The sequence below is a fragment of the Trachypithecus francoisi genome, unplaced genomic scaffold, assembly GCF_009764315.1.
Source record: "Trachypithecus francoisi isolate TF-2019V2 unplaced genomic scaffold, Tfra_2.0 Lachesis_group17, whole genome shotgun sequence".
Lineage (NCBI taxonomy): Eukaryota > Metazoa > Chordata > Mammalia > Primates > Cercopithecidae > Trachypithecus > Trachypithecus francoisi.
Genome location: NW_022681462.1, coordinates 59,561,182 through 59,580,539, shown reverse-complemented (window position 1 = coordinate 59,580,539; position 19,358 = coordinate 59,561,182). Strand labels below are relative to the sequence as shown.

Genomic DNA, 19,358 nt, shown 5'->3' with positions numbered 1-19,358 from the left:
TCCTAAGTACCTGGGACTACAGGCGCCCGCCACCACGCCCGGCTAATCTTTTGTATTTTTTTTTTTTTTTTTAGTAGAGACGGGAGTTCACCGTGTTAGCCAGGATGATCTCGATCTGCTGACCTCATGATCCACCTGCCTCGGTCTCCCAAAGTGCTGGGATTACAGGTGTGAGCCACCGTGCCCGGCAGTTTCAACTTTTTTTATTATGATGTTTCTAGTGGTGTATCTTTTTTATTTTATAGTACTTGGGGTTTGTTGAACTTCTTGGATTTGAAGATTAATATTTGTAATCAATCCTGGAGAATTGAGAGTATTGTTAGTTATTTCTTTAAAAGTTTTTTTCTGAATCTCTCTCTCTACTTACCTTCTGGTGCTCCTATTACAGGTACATGGGTATGCTTGATGCTGTCCCACAGGTCTTTGAGACTGGTGATTTTTCATCGATTTTTTCCTTTTTATTCTTCAGATTAAAAAATTTCTATTAATCTATCTTCTAGTTGCTCATCTGCTAATTAAATTTTGTTGTTGAGCCCATTTGAGGAATTTTTCATTTTAATTATTGTACTTCTCAACTCTAGAATTTCCATTTGATTCTTTTTTTAATAGATACTATTCTTTTATTGAGAGTTATTTTTAGACATTTTCGTATTTTCTTTTAATTCTTTAAACATGTTTTCTTTAATTACTTGAATATATTTACAATAGCTTCTTAGAATGCTTTACACAATACAACATCTGGGCCTATAAAGTTAGTTTCTACTGATTGATTTTTTTCCCCTGAATGTGGGCCACATTTTCTTTTTCCCTTTTCTTTTGTTTTCTTTTCTTTCTTTCTTTTCTTCTTCTTTCTTTTCTTTTCTTTTTCTCTCCTCTTTCTTTTCTCTTTTCTTTCCTTCCTTCCTTCCTTCTTCCTTTCCTTTCCTTTTTTCTTTTCTCTCTTTCTCTTTCTTTTCTTTCTTTCTCCCTTCCTCTCTTCCTTTCTTTTTTCCTCCTTTCTTCCTTTCTTCCTTTCCTCCCCTCTTCCCTTACTCCCCTCCTCCCTTCCTCCTTCCTCCCTTCCTCCCTTCCTCCCTTCCTCCGTTTCTCCCTTTCTCTCTTTCTTTCTTTTTTTTTTTTTTTTGAGACAGGATCTTGCTCTGTCATCCAGGCTGAAGTGCAGTGGCATGATCAGGGCTCACTGCAGCCTTAACCTCCCAGGCTCAATTGATCCTCCCGCCTCTGCCTCCCAAGTAGCTGGGACTACAGGCTCATGCCACCGTGCCCAGCTCATTTTTGTATTTTCTGTAGAGAGAGGGTTTCACCATATTGCCCAGGCTGGGCTCAAGTGATCCAGCCACCTTGGTCTCCCAAAGTGCTGGGATTATGGGTGTGAACCACCAAGCCCAGTCTTCTTGCATTCTTATCATTCTTGGTTGATAACTGGGCATTGTCAATGCTATACGGTAGCAACTCTGTATTCTGTTTTTTTCCCCTGATTAAAAAGAAATTTGTTTGAACTTAAATGGTGGAATAATTTTCCCCTGCGGGTGTCAGGCCACTGCTGATGTCTCTGCTCAGATTTTTATTCTGATTTTTATTTTTTATCCAGGCTAACTAGAGTTCATCACTGTATCAGTATAGCTTAGTGGTCAGCCAATGATTTGAGCAGAGATTTTGCTTAAACACCTTAAGTCCACAGGCATTCCCTTACCCTCTGCTGGCCTATCTATCTGTAGATTGAGGAGTGGGTACATTCAAAGTTCAGCTAGTTCTCAAGTGTGCCTTGACTTTTTTCTTTCCACTGGGGCTCCCTTGGGTTTTCCCTGTATATGTGTATTGTTTTCTAGTCAGTCAGGGATGGGTGGAGAGCTAATCTAGATCATCTGTGACTATGTCATTTCTAGGATCTCCTTGTCTACCTGTTCTCACTGATTGACCCAACTTGTTCACAAACTCAGGGTAACAGAGTTGTGAGTTTCATCTCTTCATTTCCTACCAAACTTGCATTTTTTTTTTGACTGACAATGCTGCCATGCTTCCAATGCCTTTTGCTTCCTGTCCCAAGTCTAGTCTGCCCTCTCTGGCAGCAAAGCTTCTAATTTTTACAATCTGCCTCATCAGTTTAAGGTTATCTTTCTTAGCAACTAAACTGGGAATGGGAGAATGGGAGTGAACCCAGGCAGGAAGACCACAGACTCCTGAGATTCTGATCTGAGGTCCCAGCAATTTAAAAAAAATCAATAAATGCCTCATAATATATTTCCCTTTGGTCATTTTTCAGGGTCCTGAAATAGTTGTTTTTGACAATTTTTTCCAGATTATACTTGTTTTGTGAAGAGAGGACTTACCTACCTCTTAATTCTGCTATAGCCAGAAGCCCTGTCTACATGTTTGACAATTTTTTAATTGGATGCCAGACATTGTGTATTTACCTTGTTTGTTGCTGGATTTTATCTTTTAACTAATGATGGATTTTGTTCTGGTGCACAGCTGTTACTTGGCTTCATTTAACTTATTTTGAGGCTTACTTTTAAGCTTTGTTAAGGCAGATCCAGAGCAGCCTTTAGGCGAGAGCTAATTTAATCTTACTATTAAGGTGTTGCCCTTTCAAGAACTCTACTCAAGTCTTCATGTACTATGAGTTCTTTTTTTTTTTTTTTCTTCTTCAACTTTTAAGTTCCAGGGTATATGTGCAGGATGTGCAGGTTTGTTATATAGTAGGTAAACATGTGCCATGGTGGTTTGCTGCACAGATCAACCATCACCTAAGTATTAAGCACAGCATCCATTAGCTATTCTTCCTGATGCTCTCCCTCCACCCACCCCTCCGACAGGCCTCTCCATCTGTTCATGTGTTCTCATCGTTCAGCTCCCACTTATGAGTGAGAACATGCAGTGTTTGGTTTTCTGTTCCTGCGTTAGTTTGCTGAGGATAACAACTTCCAGCTCTACCCATGTCCCTGTAAAGGCCATGATCTCATTCCTTTTATGGCTGCAGAGCATTCCATGCTGTTTATACACCACATTTTCTTTATCTAGTCTACCATCAGTGGACATTGGGGTGATTCCACATCTTGGCCATTGTTAATAGTGCTGCAGTGAACATATGCATGCATGTATCTTTATAATAGAATGATTTATATTCCTTTGAGTATATACTCAGTAATGGGATTGCCTCTAGATCTTTGAGGAATCACCACAGCATCTTCCACAATGGTTGAACTAATTTACATTCCTACCAACAGTGTAAAAGCATTCCTTTTTCTCCTCATCCTCGCCAGCATCTGTTGTTTCTTGACTTTTTAATAATTACCATTCTGACTGGGTAAGATGGCATCTCATTGTGGTTTGAGGTTGCATTTCTCTAATGATCAGTGATGTTGAGCTTTTTTTCAGTTTTTTTGGCCACATGAATGTCTTCTTTTGAGAAGTGTCTATTCATGTCATTTGCCTATTTTTTAATGGGTTTTTTTTCTTGTAGATTTGTTTAAGTTCCTCGTAGACTCTGGATATTGGACCTTTGTCAGTTGGATAGGTTGCAAAAATTTTCTCCCATTGTATGGGTTGTCTGTTTGCTCTAGTGATAGTTTCTTTTGCTGCTGAGTTCTTTTCACTCTGAGCGGTAGAAGCATGAACTATTTTAAGATCTATGAATTGTTCTGCCTACTCCTTTCAGTTGGTTCTTTCTCTGGCTTAGGGTAGATTCTCTACGTATGTCATAGATCAATATTCAGAGAGAGACTTGATGAGATTTCTCTGCAGACCTTCAGAGTGCACTCTCTCCCTATGCTGCTCATATCTTCTCCAATACTCTACTCCACAAATTCTAGCCATCTCAGTCTTGCCTAGCTAGATCTCTATCTATGAAATTCATGGAGATCTGTTTGGTTTACCCCTCCCAGTGATATGAACTAGAAACTACCTGCAATTGTAGGGCTCACTCAATTGTTTGTTTCCCTTCTCCCAGGGATTACAGTCTTGTACTACCTGTCTGAAAAAGTTATTTTATTTATTTTGTTCATTTTTCCCATCTCTTAGGGAAGGAGAGTAGATCTTATCTCTGTTACTCCATTTTGGCTGAAAATAAAAACTAAACAATTTTAATTAGGGAAGAGAAGTCAGTTTGTTCATGATTTGAGATTACTGTGGTTGCTTTGTAGAGAATGAATTATATGGAAGTAAGATTTGCCAGTTAGGAGGTTTTAAGTAGTAGTCCAGGGCAGAGATGAATAGTTGCCTGGTCTAAAGAAGTTGTGGTTAATGAAAAGCAAAAAATAAAAAAATTTTTTAAAAAAGGAAAAAAGGATAGATGATTGGAATGTGTCTTGATGTATCTTGGACATAAAATGGATAAGACCTGCTGATTATCTGGATGTAGCAGGCAATGAAGGAAAGTGAGCAAAAAAGGATGACTCCTGACTAGCCTAAAGCCCAGCCAATTTTTATTTCCTTTAGCCTCTTTTAAACCTGTAATTTGGCTTCTTATTCTACCTTTACCATTCTGTTCTTTGAGCCCAATTTCCTTCCCTATTTCTTGCTTCCTTTTCTGACAACAGAAAATGTTGAATGGTCAACTCTGGAAATATGAAAGATAATGTGTTATGTATTTGATGGGCATTGAAGCCCTAGTAGAGACAACTGATTCAGTGGCCCATGTCAAATGGCCCCAAAGAGTAGACAAGGACTCAATAGAACCAAATCATGTAGGATGTATAGGATCCACTACTATAATCCAATCAGCAAGATTTCAGGCAAGCAAACAAAGATTTAAAACAGGTCTCACTTTAAGGAGTGTTCCCAAAAAGGGACGGGTTCTCCCATTGATTGAGGCTTTAGCTGGGGAAAACTCAGAGCCATGTGGTTGGCCCTATCCTGGGGCTGACAGTCATAGCAAGCATAACTTCCCTAGATATGAGGGGTTTTCTTGTTTATCCCAGTAGTCTGTGGCATTTGTGTTCAAAACAAGAGTCACTCCCCCTAAGAAGACTGCCCTTTAATTACAGGCTTTGTATCGGGAGATCCCAGAGCATGGAGTACAAGAGGCCAGGGAGATATCTTAAACTCTGTGTCAATGCAATGAACAAAAAACCAGTCACCCTTGAGGACTGGGCACGAGTCTGGAGATGGAAATCAGGCTGTTGCTGGGACTCTCTGGATTTCCTCTGCAGTTCTTAGTGCCACACAGTTTAACGTGGCATTATTCTGTGCATTATTCAATAACTGCTTTGTTATGTCTCAGTTTTTAAACCTTCAGTTAGTTTCTGAGGGCTGCTAGAACGAAGTACCACAAACTGGGTGGCTTAACAACAGAAATTTATTGTCTCACTGTTCTGGAGGCTGGAAGTTCAAAATCAAGGTGTCAACAGGGCTATGTTTTTCTTCTATCAGCAAGAAAAACTACTCAGGGACTGGCATATTTACTCTATTGGACCAGTCATGTCAAGTCTAAAGCTACATTTTCCTATGAAACCTATGGGGAAGAATTCTGCCTTGACTCATTTAGCTTCTGTGTTTGCTGGAATCTTTGGCATTCCTTGGCTGATATGTGCGTCATTCCAAACTCTTCCTCTGTTGTCACATAGCTATCTTCTCCCTCTTTGTCTCTGCACCTTTTCTCCTCTTCTTATAAGGAGAGTTGGTTATATTGGATTAGGGACTCACCCTACTCCAGTATGACTTCTTAACTAACACATCTTCAGTAACCCCATTCTTAAATAAGGTCACATTCTGAGGCACTGGGAGTTGGGACTTTTACATTTCTTTCTGGGAGAGACAATTAACCTATAAGGTTGGAAACCATGTCTCAGACTTTCTTCACTCCAAGGAAACTTAGAGCACTGCTCGGCAGTTTTCTGCTTTGGGTAGAAGTGAAGGAAAATTAAGGACTATGATTTCTTTTAAATAAACAGATTTCGGCTGGGCACAGTGGCTCACACCTATAATCCCAGCACTTTGGAAGGCCGAGCCAGAGGATCTCTTGAGCCCAGGAGTATGAGGTTACAGTAAACTATGATCAATACCACTACACTCCAGTCTTGGCAACAGAGTGAGACCCTGTCTCTAAAAAAATAAAATAAAATAAAATAAAATGAAACAAATTTTATATAAGGACATAATATATTTAATTGTAATAGAATAGTCCTTTGATATTAACTAAGTCCCCTATGATTCTTTTTTTTTTTTTTTTAAATCTTACAGCCCTTCCCTCATTCTTGAGATACAGATTGTCTTAGGAAAGGTTGTTGCAGAAAAATCGGAGAACAAAAGAGTGAAATTTTACCTTTTGAATTTTAAAAGCTTAGGTCCAGCAAGGCGAAAACATTTAGAATAATACTTGATTAATCAAAGATAGTTCTTTCTCCCTCCTTTCTATCTGAGATTAGATAGTGTCCAGAACTGGGGGAAGAATAAGAGGAGCATCTGAGAGAAAGCAGGACCAGTTTTTTGTTCCTCAGCAGGGGTCCTGTGGCTTGCCCCCAGGTTGATTCCTGGGGAGTATGAAGGAAGCAAGATCTTCCCCAGATGGGAATAGAGATTTAGGAGAAGAGGAAGATTATATCTTGCTTTCAGGGAAGTCTTAAGACTTGTAGAATTTTCCTGTCCAGGTAGGATAGAAGCAGAGTTGAGTGTTTCCTCTATCTCTGAGAGGGGCACAGAAGTACTCAAGGTAGAGCCAGCCTGGAGAGACCTAGTGGTCAGGAGCAAGAGGCTGAGATGGGCTCTGGGACCAAGGCCCAGCTAAATCATGGACATCCCAACACATGCAGTTACAGAGAGATGACGATGCCTCCCCTCCTATGCCTGAAACTCATGTAATCCCAAAGATAGGTCCCTGGATTGACTCACTATGTTTCTACTGCTATATGGAATGAGGCTTATAAAGTAAATTATGTTTGTTTATTAAAAGATAAAGTTAATTTCTTCCAATCCTTAATTTGTGGCCTGAGATTTATTTCAACTCCATAAAGAAAATGATCTTTCTAAACTTGCAAGCTGCCTCATATTTGTAGGTGGCCAGTGGGAACTGAAACTGTTCTTCGGGCAGCCAAGTGTAACATCAGCATTTTCCCAGACTACAGAAGTGATTTCTGAGATCTCACTGATTCAGTCTCCAGGAGAGAGGGAAAGAGAAAAGCAAGGAGTGGGAGGGGATAAGGGTATGTGATTAAACCACTTAAATTATGTTTTAAAGTTTTGACTTACTGTTCTGAAAGGGATTCTGGCCCTTTTAGAGAGGAAGTTCTAAGAAGCTCTGAAACTTGAGGTACCTGCAAAGATAACTTAGCTGTTGTTGCTAAGGAACAAGTGTATTTGAATCGTGGTATCAATGTCACCAGCTTCTGCTCAAATGGCAAAAAGTAAAGGAAAGATGTAAAACCAGCAGTGGGGAAGGAACAGTTCAGTGTGATAGGCCATGCGTTATTATTTAAAATTGTCTCTTCTCTGAAAAATATAGCCTCACATTTGAGGATGCCTCATAATTGTTCCCATAAGGTAAATATACCAGTCCCTGCATAGTTTCTCTTTGATGGAAGAGGAGAGAAAAGTAGGAAGACAGGGAAGGGAGCAGAAGCCAAGTGGCATAACTGACCTAATTAAAGGACATTTTGGAGGAAGAGGTCATAGTCAGAATGAGCCTTTGGAATTAAACTGAGTTTTAAGCATTGGTTTTGCTACTAACTAAATGACCTGGGGCAAATAATTTGTAACTATTCCCCCACCTTGAGTTTCCAATCTGTAAACTATGATGTGTTGTACTAAGATCTCATGAATTTTGCTATTTTGTCTCTTAATATTTATTTCTAAATCATTCATGTTTTTTTTTTGAAACAGGGTCTTGCTCTGTGGCCCAGGCTGGAGAGCAGTGGTATAATCATAACTCACTACAGCCTCCAACTCCTGGGCTCAAGTGATCCTTCCACCTCAGCCTCCTGAGTAGCTGGGACTACAGGCATGCACCACCACATCTAGCTAATTTTTAAAAAAATTTTTGGTGGCATCTTGCTATGTTGCCCAGGTTGGTCTCAAACTTCTGAACTCAAGTGATCCTTTTGCCTCAGCTTCCCAAAGTGCTGGGATTATAGGTGTGAGCCACTGCACTTGACAACTTTCATTTTTATTTCAATAACCCAAGGTGGTAGGCAGCCTCTGAAGTGGTCCCTAAAGATCTCCATTTCCTGGTATTCACGCTCTTGTTTAATCTCTTCTCCTTGAGTATGGGTTGGGCCTAATGACTTGCTTCTAATGAACAGACTATGGCAGAAATAATGCAGAAATAATGGGACAACACTTCCTATATTATGTTATAAAATGACTATGACTTCTCTCTTTATTTCATTCTCTTTCTCTTTCTTTCTTTCCTTCTCTTGGATCACTTGCACTGAGGGAAGCATGCTGTCATATTGAGAGCAATTCTGTGGAGATGCCCATGTGGTATGGTGAGGGACTGAGGCCCTCAAACAGAAAGACATTGTGGATCCTTCATCCACAATCACGTCTTGAGAAAACTGCAGCCTCAGGCAACAGCTTAGCTACAATCCTGTCTTTGAGCCAGAGGTACCCAAGTAAGCCACTCCCAAACTATTGTCCCATAGAAACTGGGAGATAATAAATGTTTGGTTTTTTAGCTTCTAAGTTTCAGGATAATTTGTAATGCAGCAATAGAGAACTAATACATGGCTGAGGTCCATCTCACAGTGGGCCCAATGTGTCCTGAAATCATTGTGTGTTTACTTCCTCAGTTCCAGAATGCATAATTAGAATAGACATACTCAGTAACTAGCAGAATCCCTGTAGTGGTTTCCTGACACCTGGAATGAGGGCTATAATGGTAGGAAACACCAAGTGGAAGCCATTTTGGTTTAGTAATTAAACCATTTTAGTTTAGTTACAAAAACAATAAACTAAAAGCAATACTGCATTCTTGGAGGAATAGCAGAGATTAGTGGCACTAAAAGGAATTGAAAGATGCAGAGGCTATGATTCAGCCAGATTGACAATGCACTACTTAATCAGGTAGTGACTACCATTGTAGTTGTTTTTCTAGATGTAGTTTTGTTGCTGGAGCAAATTAACAAATCCCTGGTATGCAATTATTAATCTGGCACATACTATTATCTTTATACCTGTTAGTGCAGACCATCAAAAGAAGTTGACTTTATCTGGCAAAATAGCAATAATATGTCTTCACTGTCTTACCTCAGGTGTATATCAGGTGTTTTAGCCCGTTGTCATAATCTGGTCTGCAAAGACCTTGATTTACTTTTCTCTTCCATGGGACATCCTTAAATTGATGACACTATGCTTATTGGACATAGTGAGCAGAAAGTAGCAACTACTTACTTTAGACACATCAATAAGACATTTTGGATGTCAGAGAGTGCAGAAGATAAATCCCACCGAAATTCGAGGATCTGCTACTTTGGTGAAATTTCTAGGGGTTCAATTATCTGATATATGAAGGGATTTCTCTTCGTCAGTGAAGGTCAAATTGCTGCATCAAGCTTTGGTTACTATTAAGAAAGAGGCATGATGCCTACTGGGTCTCTGGCATTTGAAGGCAATATATTTCTCATTTGCACATACTACTTTTACTCATTTACTTAGTGACCTGAAAAGCTGTCTGTTTCATGTAGGTCCCAGAGTAAGAGTAAGCTCCACAACAGCCCAAGCTGGCATGCAAGTTGTTCTGCCGACTGGATCATGTGATTCAGAAGACCTGAAGGTACTTATTGTATTAGTGGTTCATAGAGAGTCTGTTGGGAGCTTTTGGTTGGCTGCTATAGATGAATCACAGCAGAGACCCTTAGAATTTTTTAGTAAAGCCATACCATTCTCATGGGGTGACTATTTTCCTTTTGAGAAACAGCTTTTGACTTGCTCCTGGGCTTCAGGCTGAATATGTGACCTTGAGCTACAAAGTTACCATGTGGCCTGAGCTGCCTATTGTGGGTATTGTCTGCCCTACTAAGCCATAAAGTTGGACATAGACAGAAGCACTCCATTATCAAATGGAAGTGATTTCAATAAGATTGAATTTAAGCAGGTCTTGGAGGCACAAGTAATTTGCACGAGGAAGTAGCTCAGATGCCCATGTCTTCTACTGATGCTACATTTACTTCTTTCTCTCAGCCACACTTATGGCCTCGCAGGGAGTTCCCATGATCAGTTGACTGAGGAAGAAAACACTTGAGGTTTGTTTACAGTCCATTCTTCATGATATTTAAGTACCACCTGGAAGTGGATAGCTGTAACACTATAATCCCACTTTGGGACAGCCCTGAAAGACTGTATTAAAGGGAAATCTTTTCTGTAGGTGGGATTTTGAACAGGACATGTGGTGTTCATTTTGCCTAGGATGAGAGATGGCTAGACATATGAGTCTACATTAGTTCATGGGCGTGGCTAATGGTTTGGCTGGATGGTCAGGGACTTGGAAGGCACATTTGGAAAACTGATACGTGGAGAAGAGATATGTTAATAGATCTCTGCAAAGGGACACAGAATATGAAGATATTTGTGTCCCACATGAGTACTCACCAAAGGATGACTCAGTAAAGAAGGATTTTGATGATCTGTTCTATGGATGTCAGGCAGCCTTCTCCAGTCACTCCTGTTGTCGTCCATAGGGTTCATGAACAAATGAGGGTTATTCTGGGCTTCAGCATCATGAACTTTCACTCACCAGGGCCTGTTTGCACACAATCTCTGTTAAAGGCAGAGACCAATGCCAGCCCCCAATATGGCACTATTCTTTGGGGTGATCAGCCAGCTACCTGGTGGCAGGTTGATTACATTGGTCTGTTTCCATCACAGAAGGGATAGCACTTTGTTCTTACTCAATATGGAATTGCGTTTTCTGCTTGAAATGCTTCTGCCAAAACTATCATTTTGAACTGTCATAACACTTTATCTAAAAGGCATCACTGTTAACCAAGAAGCTCACTTCACAGCAAATGAAGTGAGGCAATGGACTCATGCTCATCGAATTCACTAGTTGTACCATGTTAACCATTATTCTGAAGCAATTGATGTGTTAAAATGGTAGAATAGTCTTTTAAAGGCTCAGTTATGGCACTAGCTGGGTGGCATCACCTTGTGGGACTGGGTCAAAGTCCTTCAGGTTGTGGTTAATGTTCTAAATCAATATCCATTCTATAGTGCTATTTCTACCATAGCAAGCTTCGCAAGTCTAGGAAGCAAAAGGTAGAAATGGAAGTTGTTGTTCTCATGATCATCCCTAGTGATCCACTAGCACAATTTGTTTTTTCATCCCCACAATTTTAGGCTCTACTGCTCTAGAAGTCTTAGTTCCAAAGGAAGAAATGCTTCTACCAGGGACACAGTGATTTCACTGAACTCACAGTTGAGAAGACTGCCACTTGGCCACTTTGAGCTCTTAATGCCACTGAATCAACAGCATATCAAGAAAGGGGTTACTACACTGGTTGTGCTGACTGACCTTGACTATCAAGGGAAAATTAAGTTGTTACCATGGAATGAACGGCTCTGTCTAGAATGCAGGAGACCCTCTAGGGAACTTTTAGTATACTTATCGTTTGTGATTATTAAGTCAGTGTAAAACTACAAAAACCTCCAATTCAAGCAGAACTGTTAATGGTCCAGACCTTTTAGGAATATATTTGGAAACAGATAAGGAACTGTGACTAGTTATGGGGCTTGATAAGGAAATATGAATGCGTAGTAGAAGAAGGCAGTTATAAATACCAGCTATGACCACATGACCATTGCAGAAAAAAGGACTATAATAGTTGTGAATACTTACTTCGATGTGCATATTATGTATATATTAACCAAATATTTTTGTTTTCTTCCTTCCTTCTCATCTTATCTAACATAACATATACTAAGTTAACTTTTTTCTCAATACTTAAGTTACAAGATGTCAAAAGGTGACATGTGAATCCGTTAGGAGAAGAATAAAAGATCACCCAAATAAAAAATAGGACTTTTTATTCTCTTTTGATAAAAGAATTAATGCAAGGCTCAACAAACTATAGTTCATGGGCTGGTCATCTATTTTTATAAATAAGTTTTTCTTGGAACACAGTCATATTCATTCACTTGTGCATTTTCTATGGCTGCTTTCATGATACAATGCTAGCATTCAATAGTTGCAACAGAAACCATGTGACCTATAAAACCTAAAATATTTGCTATCTGGCTCTTTAAGAAAAAGTCTCTGACCCCTGGGTGACCATATTTTTGGTTGCATGGTGATAATTGTATTACGTTAGGCAGAAGCATGACTTTATTATTTCCTTTATTTGGAGGTTAACTATGGAGATATGTATGACTGCAAACTTGCAAAGGATAGACTGAAGTGACTTTGTAATGTGTTGCCTTGACTAGGCTGAACTACATTTCCCAGCATTCCCTTTCTTGAATGTTTCCAGTTAGGCTGTATTACAAGGGAGATTCCCCTGGGGGATTTGGAGACTGTAAATGAAGCAATAGCCATTTTGAAACTCACATATCTTGTCTGTTTCCTTGTTGGTGTGGGCAGTGGCCAGGACTGGAACTGCTCTATCTTCCTCTGGATCCTCCTTCAGCTTATCTGACTCTTGGGCCAGGAGTATGTGTGTGTGTGCTTAGTTTCACGACAAAGGGCCCTGGCTTCTTCATGACCAAGGTCAGAGGCAACAAGTACAAACACAGGTTTTTGCCTGTCTTACTGGCTCAAGCTTGTGCTTATGGGTTCCAGCTTGTTCTTGCTCTCCCTACTTTACATCTTGACTGCCTGCCCTGAGGACTTCCAGCTCCAGCATCAGATGCAATGACAATACCCTTACAGAAACTAGTATTTAACCAGCAACCATAACTGCATAAGGTAAATCTCTATAACACATTTATATATTTCTTAAGGGGTCAATATCTTTGATTAAACCCTGACTGATACATGCAATAAACGTTTATAAAAAGGCATTCAAATGTTCTAATTAAATCAATTCTTTTTGCTATCCTTTTGTGGTTAATTTCTAAGTTTTTTGCATTTTCTTAAATAAATATGCTTGTATGAATGCTTTTCATTTATGAACATTTTCTTTATGGCCTAATACATGGTTAGTTGTAACTCTTTCTACATATGTTTCTGAACAATGTGTAATCTCTGTTGAGTGCAAAGTTCTATATAACTTGTTATCATGTTATTAACTCTTGCTATACTTAATTTTGTGTTTTCAATATTGTTTATAGGGAAATGTGTTAACTTTTAACATGATAGTCATTCTGTCAATTTCTCCTTGTAAAATGCTAGAATGTTTTCTCTTCATATTTTTTGAAACTATATTGTTAAGTGCATGGAAGTTCATGACTAATATAGTTTCTTGGTGGATTGTATATTTTATCAATATGAAATACCCATTTTTACCCCTTTTAATGTTTTTATACCACATTAGTATTTGCCATTTCTATTATATAATAATTGAGATAATATATAATGTGCTTAGTCTCTCATGTCTGATAATAGTAAGCAGGCAATAAATAGAGGCTGCTATTATTATTGTCATCCTTGTAATAAATATTATTCTATGTCCCACAGTGTGCAGATTGGTCTCTTTGGGAGACCAAGTGGGAAAGAAAGGACTAAAGGACTTCAGATTAAGAAAGAGAGCAACTGCCTCTCAGGCACTGCATAATGATGCTTAGAGTTTCTTCTCCTCTAAACAAGGTGATGGAAACTCCAGGAAAGAGAGGCCCCAGGCTTGGACAGATCACCAGAAAGCCTGCCAAAAGAGTCTTCCTAGGCAGCCAGGAGAATACAGCAGAAACAGATTTTCTTGTTGGATCTTGGCCTTTTTGCTTTTGAGGCCCAGCTGAAACTAGGAAGGGTAAAAGCAAAATAAGGTCAGACCTAATAGTAAATGTGTTTCTGTGGTTGGATGGTCAGAATTATCTCTTCAGAGACCCCCCTGAATTTACATATATTTATTCTAATTCTGATAATAACACTCTGATGTAGGACTGATGCACTTCATTTCCAGATGAGGAAACTGGTGTTCACAGAGGCGAGAGATGTGGTCAAAGTTTCAGAGCCAGTAAATGCAGAGCCAGGGTTTGAGTGCAGCTATAGCTCCAGAATCCATTCTTTCCACTCCGCCATGCTGCTTCTCAGAGCAGCTCTTAGTGAGTCATCTTGGTGAGGGGCAATGAATTTGGGGACAGGAGCAACCTTCAGCAAGAGCTGAGATAAAAGTGCAAAATAGAGAGTAAGCCACGAAAGAAATAGAAGTGTTTGGAAATGTTGGAGAAAGGCTCATGCCCATGTTGAAGCTACTCCCTGAACTCTGTACCCTTTTCCAGATGGACAGAATTGTGATGAGAGATGCAACAATAATTCCTCTGAATGATGTTTCTCAGGTCTGAAGAGATGGAACGCACTGGGGATTGTCTCAGCCTTGCCATTTGAGAATGGAGAATCAGGGAGAAAGCGAAGGGGCTGGAATTAGAAATTCAAATGCAATCTGATGAAACCACTTTCGACTCCACAGTTATTAACCCCAAGCTGGCTCATTTCTTTAAATCTTGAGCCCGTCTCAAATGTACTATACATTAAGCTCAGAAATTACTGATCTCTCTTTCCATATGGCCAGTGCATCTCCCCAACTCTGGAATGGAAGAAGCAATAAATGCTGAATAAGATATTTCTTTAGGGAAGACCAAGAGCAAACACATTCTAAAGATGAGTAACCTTGTGAAAAATGTAGACCCAGTGCAGGAAAGAAACAGGTTGCTTTGAAGGATCTGCTAGGAATTTTTTTTTTTTTTTTTTTTAAACTAGGAAAGTTTGCCCCAGGCACATTCACTCAAATAATAAAATGAGAATGGTGTGTGCAAGAATTTAAAAAGGTCCTTAAACTCCTTTCTAGTCAGAATAGATTATTACAAAATGTTCAAGATAGCTCTTCAGAATTTCATTTGATGACCTTGACATAAATTTAAAGCAAATCTCTACCTTAAAAGTTGTATTGGTAGAGTGATTAAAAGTATGTGATGTTCTTTGCAGAGAGGTGTTCATTTGATGAGAAACTGGAGAAAAGCTTTTTCCTAACAATGTTATTGCAGCTCTTTGCAAGAACTTTAGTAAATCCTGGCTTCTGTCCTAGGTTAAGTTAATTAGTAGTAAGTAATTAGCAGTATAGGTAAAGATAATTAGTGTATATAAGATAATGATTGAAGTTAAATCAACCAAGGATGGGGATGGAAAGGTGTGGGGGATAGCACAGGCCAAGTCCTGGAATTAATTGCCAGAGGCAAAGTGAGTGAGGTTCCTGAATAGGCTCTGGGCCAGATGGTAATCAGAATGATCTGCTCTAAAGAGACCTTTGATGTTGGTTCATTCTTTATGGGAGTCCCAGGATTGAAAGACAAGGGCAGCCTACTAAAGCCCTACTTGATTTGCAATTTTTTATAAAATAGGTCTGGTGAATAATACCTAATTTTCATTACTCCCAAATTAAGTCACAGCATTTCACCCAATTTCTACCTGGGTGAATTCAGTCCATGAAAAGGGTCAAGCTCTGTAAAATATTTGAAGAGAGTTATTCTGAGCCAAGTATGAGTAACTATGGCCGGTGACACAGCCCTCAGGAGATCCTGAGAACATTTGCCCAAGTTGGTTGGGGTGCAGCTTGGCTTTATACATTTTAGGAAGACATGAGACATCAATCAAATACATTTAAGATATACATTGGTTCAGTCCAGAAAGGCAGGACAATGCCAAGCTTCCAGGTTATAGGTAGATTTAAAAGTTTTCTGATTGGCAATTGGTTGAGTTATTATCCATAGAAAGGAATTGTCTAGGTTATAAGATGTTGTGGAGATCAAACTTTTATTATGCAGATGAAGCCTCCAGATAGCAGGTTTCAGAGAGAATAAATTGTAAATGTTTCTTATCAGACTTTAGGTCTGTGTTGTTAATGCTGGAGGGTATGAAAAGGCACGTCAGACCCTCACTTCCCGTCATGGCCTGAACCAGTCTTTCAGGTTAAATTTTAGAACACACCAGCAGATAAGGAAGTCCATTTAGATGGCTGGGGGTGGCTTAGAATTTTATTTTTGGTTTTCAATTCACAATGCTGAATTATTTCACTGAAGAAGTTGTTACAGGAAAGAGGTCCCAATTCAGACCCCAAGAGAGGGTTCTTGGATCTCATGCAAAAAAGAGTAAAGTGAAAGTAAGTTTATTGAGAAAGTAAAGGAATAAAAGAATAGCTACTCCATAGGCAGAGCAGCCCCGAGGGTGACTGGTTGCCCATTTTTATGGTTACTTATTCATGATATGCTAAACTAGGGGTGGATTATTTATGCCTCCCGTTTTTAGACCCTATACGGCAACTTCCTGATATTGCTATGGCATTTGTAAACTGTCATGGCACTGGTGGGAGTGTAGCAGTGAGGACAACCAGAGGACCCTCTCATCACCATCTTGGTTTTGGTGGGTTTTAGCTGGCTTCTTTACTGCAGCCTATTTTATCGGCAATGTCTTTATGACCTGATCTTGTGTCGACCTTCAATCTCATCCTGTGACTTAGAATGCCTTAACCGTCTGGGAATGCAGCCCAGTAGGTTTTAGCCTTATTTTAGCCAGCTCCTATGTAAGATGGAGTTGTTCTGGTTTATACACCTCTGACATTTCCCCCATCCCTTTTAAAGGAGATCCCTTAATCCTAAGGGTTGCACAGGGATGAAGATCCATCTTCTGTAACTTCTTCAGGCTGAATAGGAGTGATTATATTCTTGCCTAACTATTAGGGTCTTTTGTGTTTAGGGTAGAGAGGAGCTCAGTCAGAAAGTGTCGGTGTGGCAAGGGCCATTCAAAACACTGAATTCTGACAAAAGGTGATATCTGGAAGATTAATAAATGTCCAATTTAAGAAAACATTCAGTAAGCTTATCCTGCATCCCTACACAAAGAGTACAACAGCAATATATTTCACAAAAGTACAGCAAAATAAGTAAAATTATTCCAGTTAAACTAAATTAGAAGGCTTTCCATGAACTAGGCAACTGTTGGAAGCAAGTTGATATGGGGTTGCTAGAAGATTCCAATGTGTGCCCAGGATTAGAATATTGATCCATGTTTTTACATTACCTATCTTAGCAGCAGCCAGAGATCACTGGTTGATTCACAGGAATAAACAAGGTTAGCCTAAATTGCAGAAACAATTTTAAAAATAACTGATGAGACTAGAATCTAATAACAAGTATACCATAGTTTTTGAAACATAATTTTTCTCTCCAGTTTCCCATTTTCACTAAAGACAAATGATGGTAAGACTGATTTGCTTTATTATAGTTGGTCTGATTATTTGTACAAAGTGCAGCAAGAATAATTATTTTTTCACATAGACCTTTTGTAAATTGGCTTTGATGGAACTCTGTTTCATAGAAGGAATCTCAGAAAAGACTCTTTAAAAGCCAAGGCCAGCTGTGGGTTTGTGTCCTCAAATACCTATGAGTTGAATAAATTCCTCTCCTCTTGAGGGCCCAAGATAACCTGGGGCTCCTGGACCTGTTAGAAAGTGACATTCTTTACTTACAACAGGTCAGAAACCTTGTACAGGGACTGTTTTAGGCAAGGTATGAGGCTGGTTCCCCAAGGGGCTTTTATTGGCTCTATAAGTCAAATTTGAGTCCTCAAAGGAAAACGTGTCATTCCAGACAAAGTCTTCATAAAATAACCAATTTTTCCAACTGTGTCCTGTTGCAAAAGAAAACAGATTCTTATTGCACTTATGCAAATAACTATATTGCCATGAATTAAGAATACTTAGAAATAGTTTCCAATTCTGGAGAAAGCAGGTAGGAGAAACAAATACACTCCAAATTTTGTCCACAGGGGTATACTTTACTCAATTGTTGAAAGCTGTAAACAGCTTACAAGGAAAGTTTTCGTGAGGGGGAGGTTCCAAGATGGTCGAATAGGAACAGCTCCAGTCTACAGCTCCCAGTGTGAGCGATGCAGAAGACAGGTGATTTCTGCATTTCCAACTGAGGTACCAGGTTCAGCTCACTGGGGCGGGTTGGATAGTGGGTGCAGAACAGTGGGTGCAGCCCACAGACTGTGAATCAAAGCAGGGCCAGGCATCGCCTCACCCAGGAAGCGCAAGGGGTCAGGGAATTCCCTTTCCTAGCAAAGGGAAGGCATGACAGACAGCACCTGGAAAATCAGGTCACCCTCACCCTAATACTGCGCTTTTCCAATGGTCTTAGCAAACAGCACACCAGGAGATTATTTCCTGCACCTGCCTCAGAGGGTCCCACGACCACGGAGCCTTTCTGACTGTTAGCACAGCAGTCTGAGATCGAACTGCAAGGTGGCAGAGGGGCTGCAGGAGGGGCGCCTGCCATTGCTGAGACTTGAGCAGGTAAACAAAGTGGCCAGGAAGCTTGAACTGAGTGGTGCCCACCGCAGCTCAAGGAGGCCTGTCTGCCCCTGTAGACCCCACCTCTGGGGGCAGGGCATAGCTGAACAAAAGGCAGCAGAAACTTCTGCAGACTTAAACGTTCCTGTCTGACAGTTTTGAAGAGAGTAGTGGTTCTCCCAGCATGGAGTTTGAGATCTGAGAATGGACAGACTGCCTCCTCAAGTGGGTCCCTGATCCCCGAGTAGCCTAACTGAGAGGCACCTCCAAGTAGGGGCCGACTGACACCTCATATGCCCGGGTGCCCCTCTGAGACGAAGCTTCCAGAGGAACGATCAGACAGCAACATTTGCTGTTCTGCAATATTTGTGGTTCCGTAGCCTCTGCTGGTGATATCCAGGCAAACAGGGTCTGGAGTAGACCTCCAGCAACCTCCAACAGACCTGCAGCTGAGGGTCCTGACTGTTAGAAGGAAAACTAACAAACAGAAAGGACATCCACACCAAAATCCCATCTGTACGTCAACATCATCAAAGACCAAAGGTAAATAAAACCACAAAGATGGTGAGAAATCAGAGCAGAAAAGCTGAAAATTCTAAAAATCAGAGCACCTCTTCTCCTCCAAAGGAATGCAGCTCCTTGCCAGCAATGGAACAAAGCTGGATGGAGAATGACTTTGACAAATTGAAAGAAGAAGGCTTCAGACGATTGGTAATAACAAACTTCTCCAAGCTAAAGGAAGATGTTGGAACCCATCGCAAAGAAGCTAAAAACCTTGAAAAAAGATTGGATGAATGGCTAACTAGAAAAACCAGTGTAGAGAAGACCTTAAATGACCTGATGGAGTTGAAAACCATGGCATGAGAACTACATGACTCATGCACAAGCTTCAGTACCTGATTTGATCAAGGAAGAAAGGATATCAGTGATTGAAGATCAAATGAATGAAACGAAGCGAGAAGAGAAGTTTAGGGACAAAAAGAGTAAAAA

At 40.0% G+C, this 19,358-nt stretch overlaps 1 long non-coding RNA gene across 1 annotated transcript in view; it reads right to left on the bottom strand.

The window, feature by feature from the left end:
- LOC117062336 overlaps positions 1 to 19,358 on the bottom strand; it is a 92,153-nt gene that overhangs the window by 9,989 nt on the left and 62,806 nt on the right. The window contains exon 2 of the long non-coding RNA XR_004428311.1: positions 10,522 to 10,672. This is a non-coding gene — a long non-coding RNA (uncharacterized LOC117062336). The remainder of the gene's footprint in view (positions 1 to 10,521; positions 10,673 to 19,358) is intronic.